Source organism: Lolium perenne, chromosome 1 (assembly GCF_019359855.2).
Source record: "Lolium perenne isolate Kyuss_39 chromosome 1, Kyuss_2.0, whole genome shotgun sequence".
Taxonomy (NCBI): Eukaryota; Viridiplantae; Streptophyta; class Magnoliopsida; order Poales; family Poaceae; genus Lolium; species Lolium perenne.
In genome coordinates this window covers 130,764,386-130,775,150 of record NC_067244.2, presented here as the reverse complement: position 1 = coordinate 130,775,150, position 10,765 = coordinate 130,764,386, and the positions used below count along the sequence as shown (strand labels likewise).

Genomic DNA, 10,765 nt, shown 5'->3' with positions numbered 1-10,765 from the left:
TGAGTTGCTGCTGCTGCCTGTGCTAGAGTGGCAGAATCTGTCAGAAAAACGGGGTCCCTGAGGATCAATCATTTTTCCAGCATCCACCACTGTAGAACAGTGGCAAACTCGAATAGCACGCACACAACCTAGTCATCGTCGCTAGTGGCCACTGCATCTGGTCAGGCGCGCGCTTGCTCTTCAGGCCGGCCGCTTCGCGTGTTTCTGCATTGGTGGTCTGAGCGGGTCGATGCGTCACCGTGGCCGCTGTTCCAGCACTACGGCACGGAGATGAACCACGGCAAGGTGGCCTCGCGTGCGTCCAGCTTGGGGAATCGCGGTATGGTGGCCGGATAGCGCAGAATCCAGTCCACCTCGTTGCAGATCGACATCGATCTTGTATGCTTCGTCAAACACTGGGCACGCGGCCGTCGTCGCGAGCGTCGGTCTCGGCTCCTCCGCGCTAGACACAGGTGTCCACTCGTTCCACCTCGTCCCGGCCGGAGCCAGACGGGATCACCGTCCATAGGAGCCAGCCAAGGGGCGGCGCGGTTGGGGAAGGAGCAGGGAGGCGGAGCGGTTAGGGAAGGAGTCGGGAGGCGCCCGTGGGGCTTTTTCCCTTTTCTACCGGTGATCGCGGCTCAAAAGACCCGAGCGACGGACGTTGGGCCTCAGCCCATCTGTGCGACGTACCACGGTCGTTTTCGCATTTAATAGTAAAGATATATATAATATAATATATATCCCCGTATATATGGTGTAGTCCTACCTGTACAATGTACGGTTGGCGGGCTCGATCGCTGTCGCTGCTCCCCAAAGGGATTCTACGCAGTCAGCAAAGTGCTTCCAAGGACCACGGCGCCATAGTCTGCTCCTAAAATCTTGGAGTCGTCGGTTTACCGGAAACCCAGTACGCACTCGTCCCGATCCAGGACATCGTTAGCACATCAAAAAGGGGACATAAACAACCTCCATAACGAGATTTTTATGGAGCGAACGTGAGAAAACTAGCTCAGCCATTGTGAGGGCCGCTCGATCCGTGCGCAAATCCAGGTATTTCTCCTCTCCCTTAAGGGGTTTCAGATTCCAGTTATATATCTTGCGAATTACTTACTATTTGCTTTTTGCTAATCGTCCGCGTGCGAAGTCGGTACTATTTAGTAATCTGCCTGTTTGCGGATTCCGCCCTTGCTTATTGATCTCTTTGATCAAGAGTACTTCATCTTTCAAGATTATATATCTCTCCGGTGGTAATTTAATTTCACAGACGACAAAGGAGAGGAGAGGAAGGCACAGAGCTATATATATGGGCAACTCCGGAAGTAGAGGTATGTTTGTCTGCACAATTCTGACCTGCATAATGCGTCTCTTACATACAGTAGTATAAACAAAAGTCAGATGGAATTTAGAACAATTCCTTCACAAGCAAAGTCAGGGTAAAAATATGAAACTGTAGCTCCCACAACCGTGCGGATAAATTAGCATGATGACTAGCTAGATGCTCACCTGTGTTTAATATAGCACTCCCTTCTTTTGAATATTAATAATACCAGACGATGTTAATATCTCAGAAAAGAATGCACCTTTTGTATTTTTCATCTGCAATAGATTAATGGCCACCTCTCACAGATAACTGCATATTCAAGATTTTTATTTATATAATCAGGACATTAGAGAACTATTCTGCAGCAATACATTGCCCCCTTTGTCGATATCATTGTAAACCCTTTATCTGGAGCTGCAACATGCACACATATAAATCCGCTCATAGCACATTCTCCCTTTTCTTCTCTGTTGTCTGATCTCGAATTCACGACCCATGCATTTGTCCAAATTGCAGTCCCTGCACTGCTAAGAAAGACCCATGTTCCAGATTTTGAATGGAAGATTCATGACTTCTTGGCGCTAGTTGAGACGAAAGCTACATCAGTGATCTCTGGTCCTTTTGATAACTCTGGGTATACGTGGTACGCATCACATTTGCAAAAAGGACATTTACACAATTAGGGTATTATTAGATGTATATAAATACCATGTGGTTTGCTTTAGTAGTTAAATTAATATATTTTATCCCTGTATATACATATTATACTCATATACATGTGATATTGATTGCAAAGAAATCATGTTTCTGTGAAATCAAATTAATTAGCAATAACAGTCTCATAAATAAACAGTTAAAAGGTGAAGGTAGATAGGAGACGTGGAGCCATGGAGTGAAGAATAGCCTCCATTCTTAATTCAGTTATGAATTCTAGACTAACTTTGTTTTATACTCATCAATTCTTTTGCCAGGTGCCTGGAAGTGAGTCCAATGCATACAAAATTTGGTGGTGGAACTCCATATGTCGCTCTTAATCTTATGATATGTCCATATCCGTTAAAGCAAGGTCGCACGGTGCATGCAGTGTTTGAGTTTTCAATATATAACCATTCAAATGGAATGTATTATGGATGCGAAGGTAGTCTCATGAATTTATTTATTCAAGCTCATCCTTCTAATTACGGATGGGTTTCCATAGTCCTCTGTGTGTTATATATAAGTTTGAGATAGAAATTCCATCATTACAAGTCTATAATAAGTTCTGTAATATGATAGTTTTTCCATTGCCAAATCAAGTTCATAGGTGTATCTTCTCCAGGTTTTGTCATGCTTGAGACCTTCTGATTCGAATAACATTAGAGAGTACATGTACATGTTCTCTCTTAATTTGATGATGTTTATTTCAGTTGAATTGAATACTTAGATCTCTGTATACATGCTTAGCTAGGGTGAAAGCTATTCATATACTTATCTTGACATTTGCATCTTATATACTAGTTCTGTCTCTAATCTTCTAACCTTTACCTAAATGCAGCTAGCTACAACTTTGATTTCTATAATGTCTACTCGAAAAAGGAATGCTTGATTCCTCTTCAGGAGCTACTGAAATCGTCTACTTTTCTTGTTGATGATAGCTGTGTCTTTGGTGTGGAGATATTAAAAATTGATGTCTCTACTCCTGAAAAGTTGATGATAGCTGGTTTGTTTGAGAAGAAGGCTACCACAGTCCAGAACCTCTTTGTCCAGAAGAAGGGATTCATCAAAGGGACCTATACCTGGACAATTAATAACTTCCCTGGATTGGACTTTGTCCGTTCTTCTACATTTGAAGTTGGTGGACATAAATGGTATTCATTTGTTATCACTTGCACCGTAAAGTATATTTATATATAACTAATAGGCACCTGTTACTACTTATGAGGCATTTTATCTTATACATAACTCTGTCTCTAGAGATAAGCAGAAGGCAATTCCAACTTCAGTAACTTACCAGATTATTATTGAAAGGTATTCTTTCCAGGTACCAAAATATATTTGAGCAGTCAGTTTACATGTTTGTCAACAGGTATATTGGCATGTATCCACGGGGTCACAAGTGCAGCACTGATTGCCTCTCCTTGTTCTTATGCCTGGATGCCCCGAATGAGCTGCCTCTCGAATCTTGGAGCGTGGCTGAAATGAGTTTATCCATACAGGACCAAAAGAATGGGAAACACTTCACTAGAACTACAGGTTCATCTCTCCTTAGTCAATATGAGTGATGTGTGTAATTCATAGAAAGTAGTCCTTAAATCCCACCTGATTACAGTTGATCTTATGTTGCGATCGCAGGTCGTCTCTTGGTGTTCGCAAAATCCTGGGGATGGCCTGACTTCATTCCACTTAACACATTCAAGGATCCGTCTGTAGGCTATCTTGTAGAATCGAACTGCATTGTCAAGGCAGATTTCACCATCGTTGGGTCATCTAATGGCTAGCTCTTTACGTCATGAACTGATGCAGAGATAATGCCCTTTCGTCCTACTCTACACATGAGGTAGTGGCCGGTGTCGTAGCAGTAAGAACTTGTGTGACGATTTTATGGTATTAATCATAAACCTGATCGCCGGAAGTTGAGGATTTATTTCTAGATATATATTGTTATTAATATTATTTTGGATGTACTTCCACGGTATGGAGTATGGATCATGTCACCAGTACACTACTGGAAAAGGCCGATTTGCCGAATGCCAAGAAAAAACGGTCGGCAAACATGCAACTCTGATGAGTGCAGCGAAAAAACACTTGGCAAACAAAAACAAAAAGAGTAAATTCCAGTTTTTACCCTCTAATTTCACAATTTTGACAATAATTACCCCCATTTAGAAATTTTCATCCTAATTACCCTATTTAGCAAAAGTTGTTCAAAATTTTACCCCAGCCATGTGACTGTAAGGTACAGTTTAGCATGCACACACCGAATCATTCATGAGATCAACTCCCACAAAATTGAAAATTCATGATACCAGAAAATTTAACTGATACAGATTGAACCTAATAGGATCCCAGCTCGCACCTCTTGGTCGTGTCACCTGCCGTTCAGATTGGTGATGACCTAGATAGCAGCCAAAATCCTAGTGCTATGTCAATTTAAATAAAGCCCATAATCCATTGATTTGTTAAGCAGAATCTGATTAACTGGTTCTTATTCAAACCACAGCTAGCATCACTATGGTTCCACCACGCCCAGCCAATCCTGCTAGTTCTTCTCGTAGAAACACCAACAGCAAGACTAACATAGGCATTCGTGCAAAAGATGCATGTTGCTGGAATTGAGAAAAACACTTATGTCTCACAACCTCCTGTTGCCATGTTGCCGACTTTAATTCCAACACTTGCATGCATGCTAAAATCTTCGGCCGGAATTGACAAAAACAATCATGGTTGATCCATCTACTCCGAATCTATCTATCCAAGTAAACCTAACCAAACTGGGAGAGAAACAAAGGGGAAAAGCAGATTGGGGTAAAAGTAGGCACAACTTTCACTAAATTGGGTAATTAGAATGAAAACTTGCTAAATGGGGTAATTTGCGTCAAAAATATGAAACTAGGGGGTAAATTTTGGAATTTACTAAAAAAAATGACCGACATATTTGTTGTTTGCCAAGTTTTTTTTTGCAAGGCACTCCGCAAACAAAAACAATTAACATATTTGCGGTCTGCCAAGTGTTTTCTTGGCAAGAAGAAACTCGGTAATGTCCTGGACACGTGTTCATTCTAACCACGGTTGGCGGCGGTCAGACCATGGGAATGACTTTGCCATCTACATTTGGATGAAACTTTATGTTATATTGTGATCCAAATTCCAAGAAGAGCGCCCCCCGCGGTACGGATCGTTGCCACCGTCTATATATTTTCCCTGTAAGCCGCTGCTAGGGTTTCGTCGCATCATTGTACACCCACGGCGTTTGTAAACACCACCGAAATAGTGAAGTTTTGCTGGCTGGCGCCCGTGGTTTTTCCCTTGTGTGTTGCAAGGGTTTTCCACGTTAAAATCTCGTGTCCCCTGCAGTGTTTTACTTTTCGTTCTTCGTTTTTTGTGCATCTCGATTATAACACTTTATAATTTTTATAGTTCATAATTTCTTCAATATAAATAAATCAATTGTACTTTTCTAGAGCTCTTCAATACATAAAAAAGAGCATAGGACAAATAGAAAATTTTAATCCACAAATGGTGGCACTTTTTTTAGGGAAGCAGGACCGCAGTTGTGGACTTTATTAATTACCAACACATATTACATTGTTTAAACGGTAATTGGTTCATTCCAATGTGCCAATTTTAAGTGTTATATTGTTATTTTTGTGAAGCAAGTAAAAACAATATGGTGCAAAATGACACTCCAATTTACACACAAAGTAGAGGATATTGGTTGGCCAATTCCCATTAATTTTCTCACTTTCTGACTACTTTCGTCCATTTAAATGAATTTCGGCCAAATTCCCAAAATTAATTAAAATTTGAAACATATTTTTGTGATAGGTTGGTCGTAAAAATATCTAAAAATCCTTTTAAGTTACACGGTTAAAATTATGCAATATCCACAAATGGGGTTGAAATATTCATGTTATTGATGTGAATAGTTGTGCCTGCCATTTTGACCCCATTTGAAAAAAAAAATTAAACTTTTAATAATTTTGTTGTTTTTTATCTATCTAATTTCCATCCATTTGAATGAATTTCAACTGATTTCTTCAAAGTAATTTAATATTGACCAAGTTTTTGATAGGTTGGCGATGCATGTAAAATGCATACACGAACTTTGTAGTTTATTTATACATATTCTCATATATTTGCATTATATACAATATTATATTCATGTTTTTTTGTTGATTTTAGGGGATTTACCTATGATCCCTTTATTTGGGTTACAAATATGCAGGAAAAATCTGTTTTGTATATTTTTTTTTTCTTTTGGCGACCTGAACGAAGTCAAACGTCTTGGATTTTTTCGAGGATTAATATTTCATCAAGGGAAACACCTGGAGCATTGGAGGCCCAAGGTCCAAATGGGCCCAGGTGGCGCAGCCACTTGGTGGGACCGTGTCACCCCTCCCGTTTCTGACTCGAGCATTCGATGCCGTCGATTCCACTGCTATCATATTCGTCTTGACCTAAAATCTTCTATAAAAATAGTCCCCGAGACGGTTCCCGGTACGGAGGCGGAGATCGAAAACAAGAAATAGAGAGCCAGAAGGGTGCCACCGGAAGGAGTTTGTAGGGGGGAAACGCTGCCAGAATCTTCTCTGATTGGCTCCACCCCCTTTGGTGTGTTCATCACCAACATCTACAACAACAAGGACATCATCTCCCTGCAGTAATCTCTTGGAAAACATGATGGTGATGCAATATAGTGTTTTCCCATGATCCATTGTATATTCACGTCTATGTTTGAGTAGTGATATGTTCATGGCAATTGTGAAATAGTTCTTTGTTGGTTGCATACAAGTATGGCAAATATGGTCTGATGTACTAATATATGAGTGGGCGCATATGTTGTGGGGTGCATAAGGTTTTTACCGTTGCATGTTGATAGGAGGGGATGGACGAAGATGACAGAAACCATGTCCCAACTCTTAAATATGTATGTTGTATTTATGCATGGTTAATCAACGGGGGTATCATTATAGGGATCTTTAAACTTACGGAGGTTCTTTGACTTTATGTCTTAATAACTCTCTTGCTTGCTCTAAAACGATATTGGGATCAATCACTAGGGGTGTAATTGCACGGGTACAGCTGCACCTATTTATGGCCCATATCTGGAAGAAACACTAGACTTTATTTCATATTATAGCTTGCGGGATGGTTAGGCTTGTGTTTGATCATCGTGTTCTTGGCTCTTAATGCATTGTTTACCCATATCATGAGATGTTTGAAAACACCAAATGTAGGTAGATGGGAGACATGCGGATGCACATACCTTAAAGAACTCGTGCATATGGCTATGTAGAATTTGTGTTTCATTGTGACAACTAAACAAATGAAATAATAATTTGCAAGAACACTTACTCCCTTGAGTTACCCGCTTTCACTTCACTTGATTTTACTTTACTTAACTTTCACTAGCTAGTTTTACACTTTTACTTTCTATATTTACTTTTAGCACTTTATAGTTCTCTAGTTAGAAGTAAAAAAGGTACCTTACACACTCTAGTTCATTGCTTTGCAAGAAAGGCCATATAAGTGGGTTATAGAGATTTAGAGAATAGATAGGTTACCTTCATCTCCTCCTCGTGGGTTTGAAACTCAAATACTTATTGAATTGTACTATGGTGATTCCCTGTACTTAGGAATTATTTGTTGGTGATAAAAATATCCAAGAATCATTGTAAGGTACCCAAGTAGGAGTCTATGCAATAGACACATAATGTGTTGAAAGATTCAAGCCTTTTCTATAAATATTTGTGTGTTAGTTTGATCATGTTTTTGGAAAAATAAAAAAAATGTAAAAAAAAAAATCAATCCTTTCTATGAGATCCAGTGTTCCACCCTAGCCAGCGCCACCATCTTCCCGGTCTCTGACTTCTCCCATGGGTCCCCACAATATGCCCGGTCTCCGTCGTCTCCGACTGGGAACTGACGGGTTCCCCCTCCTCTGCTTGTCGCGCCATCCGTAGGGACCCCGGACATGCGCTCAGTGATGTAGTAAGGTCCCTAAAGTTACAGATTGGCTAACCGGCAGCGGAGCTGTGGTGGCTATGCCGGTGTTGTGTGGGACAATTATAAGGTATACCCGCCTCCTCGTCCACCTCATCCACCTCGTTGACATAGATCTCCCTGGTGGCGCTACGGAGGGTGGGGAATTGTCTGGTCGCTACTCCCATGGAGTAGTGGATCTTGTTCAATCTATGCGTGTTGCAGGTTTAATGTCAAAAGACTAAGATCAATTCAAGAGTTCCATGGCGACAACATCGGTTCTGGTGAGCTGGTCCTTAGGGGTATATGCACGAAGACTTCCCAACTATCATCAAGAATGCTAGGACGGCTCCGGTAAGGCAGCGGCAACATTGGCGTGTGGGCGGCTCGCTCTATTGGTGGTAGCAGTCGTTAGGTGGTCCAAGGATATCGATGTAATTTTCATTACGTTTGGTGTGATTTGTACTTCTTGTGAATTTCTATAGTAGATCTAGATTTTCTACGAATTTTCCCTTTGATGTGTAGTAGTTGTCAAAAAAAATGATAAACCTGTATTTTAACATCTTTTGAAAAATTCACATAAGGGACTTGAGAAAACCCTTCACGGAATAGTCTCATATATGAGCATTCATAACTTTCAAGCCAAATGACCAATCTAATGGCCGTATATAAGGTATAGTTCAGAATAAAGTGATCATATTTAGCATATATGTTCATATTGACATGCTAAAATATAGTACAAAAACCGATTTTCCATATTTTTGTAACAAATAATGAATTTTTAAATTTTGTAAGTGCCCAAAATGGATGTTTAGTGAACTAAGTGCAAATAATATTGTGCAAAATGACACCTCTCTAGTTTTCACACAATGTAGATATTGAATGTCCAATTCTCAAATATAAAAAAATCTCACTTTTTAGTTACTTTTGCCTATTTAAAAGGATTCTGGTTGATTTCTCGAAAGTAATTCAAATCTGAACAACACGTGTGTGATAGGTTGGTCCTAAAGATTTCCAAAAAAAATATCATTTTACTATCCAAGCAGAATTCTTTGCACTAGAGATAAAGGGTGCCGACGGATTTAGACCCTTCCTATAAATAGTTGTGCTAGTACAATTTTACCCTAGTTTTTCTATAAAAAAAATCATGAATGCAATCATTTTCCATGGCATCTTTTTGTGTATACTAGTTTCCACGAAAACAGTTAACAAAATTTCTAACATATTTTGGGAAAAACCCTTCACAAAATGGTATATCATATATGATATTTTTCTCTTTCAATTCAGATGATCTTACTTCTTAATCGTACGAGAGTGAAGCCATTTTTTCCAATCTTACCTGTTTGTGGATTCTTCCCTTACCCCTTGACCTCTTTGATCAGGATATCAAGGTCTGTCCTGGTTAGTTGCTATCAAGATACCCTGAGTTACTTGCTGTCTTTCAAGATTACTTATCTCTTCATTATGCCTTGGTGATTTCACTTGCAGATGAAAGAGGAGAGACGAGGAAGGCGAAGAGCTATGGGCAACTCCGGAAGTAGAGGTATTGCCCGGCTTGTGAAGTACATATCCCATCTCTTACAAAAAAAAAAAGAGACAGATACAAGTGACACAAGTGACGACAATTCTTCTTCAAGCAAACCCAGGTTACAAATATGAGATGGAAAACGCTGCCGAACCCCCGGGGGATCAGCGCTCCGTTCCTCCGCTTCGAGAACACGTCGCGTGTCCACGACTAGCGATGGAAACGAGTGGAATCACCGCCCGCACGATAGGTCCCACCCACGTTATCCCTTCCTCCTCCCCACCGCTCCGTCGTCCCCGCTGCTCGAGCGCCACCGGCCCCGCCGCTCCATCCCGGCCGCGCCTCCGTCGAGAGCACCGCCGCCGGACCCGTCGAGAGCACCGCCGCCGGCCCCCGTCGAGAGCACCGCCGCCGGCCCCCGTCTAGAGCACCGCCGCCGGCCCCCGTCGAGAGCACCGCCGCCGGCCTCTTGGGCCTGCTCCGCCCCTCCCTCGTATTTTCTACTCTGCGTCGCCCCCCCATCAAGCTTCGCCGGCCTCTTGGACCTGCAGATCCGCCGCGCCACCATAGGCCAAGCTCCGGCTACCGGCGGGGAGTAGCAGCAGGGGTCGCGGACCATGGCCATCTGCTGCTCCTCCGCTGCCCTGCTACCGATGGCGGTGGGTGCTGCTGCTACCGGCGGTGGCCCCTGCTGCAACCGGCGGTGGCCGCTGCTACCATCGGCTTTTGGCTTCTGCTATGACCGGCCGACGTCTCTTCTACCATGGCATAGCGGTGGTGCTCCATGCGGCGGCCTGCTCTGCTACCATGGCACGGCGGATGTGCTACGAGTCCTCCGGCGAGTCTTCGACGAGATCGGTTTTGCTACAATAGCAAAAAAAAAGCCGCTACATTTTTGTGTTTTTTTTGCTGCTTTAGCATATTCTTTTTGCTACCATGTCTCCGGTGAGGTTTCCGGCGACGCCTCCGGCGAGGTCCCGGGTGACATCTCCGGCGAGTTTTTTTTGCAAGCTCTCCGATGAGGTCGGTGTTGCTACAATACCAGAATTTTTTTGCTACAATAGTACAACATTTTCGCTACATCGTCTCCGGCGAGGTCTCCGGCGAGTCTCCGACGAGATCTGTGTGTATTTTGGGTGAACCGTGTTTTGCTACAATTGTGTTGATTTTGCTACAAACGAACCGTTTTTTGCTACTTTGGTACATTATGGTAGCAAACGTGGGACTGAGGTATACTGTGACACGTGTCATGATCT

At 42.2% G+C, this 10,765-nt stretch overlaps 1 long non-coding RNA gene and 1 other non-coding gene across 2 annotated transcripts; both read left to right on the top strand.

The window, feature by feature from the left end:
- The first annotated feature begins 771 nt into the window (after window positions 1–771).
- On the top strand, window positions 772–1,942 carry LOC127293754 (uncharacterized). The gene is made up of 3 exons (XR_007846129.2): window positions 772–1,032; window positions 1,247–1,307; window positions 1,820–1,942. It is a non-coding gene; the product is annotated as an uncharacterized lncRNA (long non-coding RNA).
- Window positions 1,943–2,845: 903 nt separating this feature from the next.
- LOC127333389 (uncharacterized) lies at window positions 2,846–3,906 on the top strand. Its single transcript, XR_011746120.1, has 3 exons — window positions 2,846–3,150; window positions 3,369–3,535; window positions 3,635–3,906. It is a non-coding gene; the product is annotated as an uncharacterized protein (transcript).
- The last annotated feature ends 6,859 nt before the right edge of the window (window positions 3,907–10,765 follow it).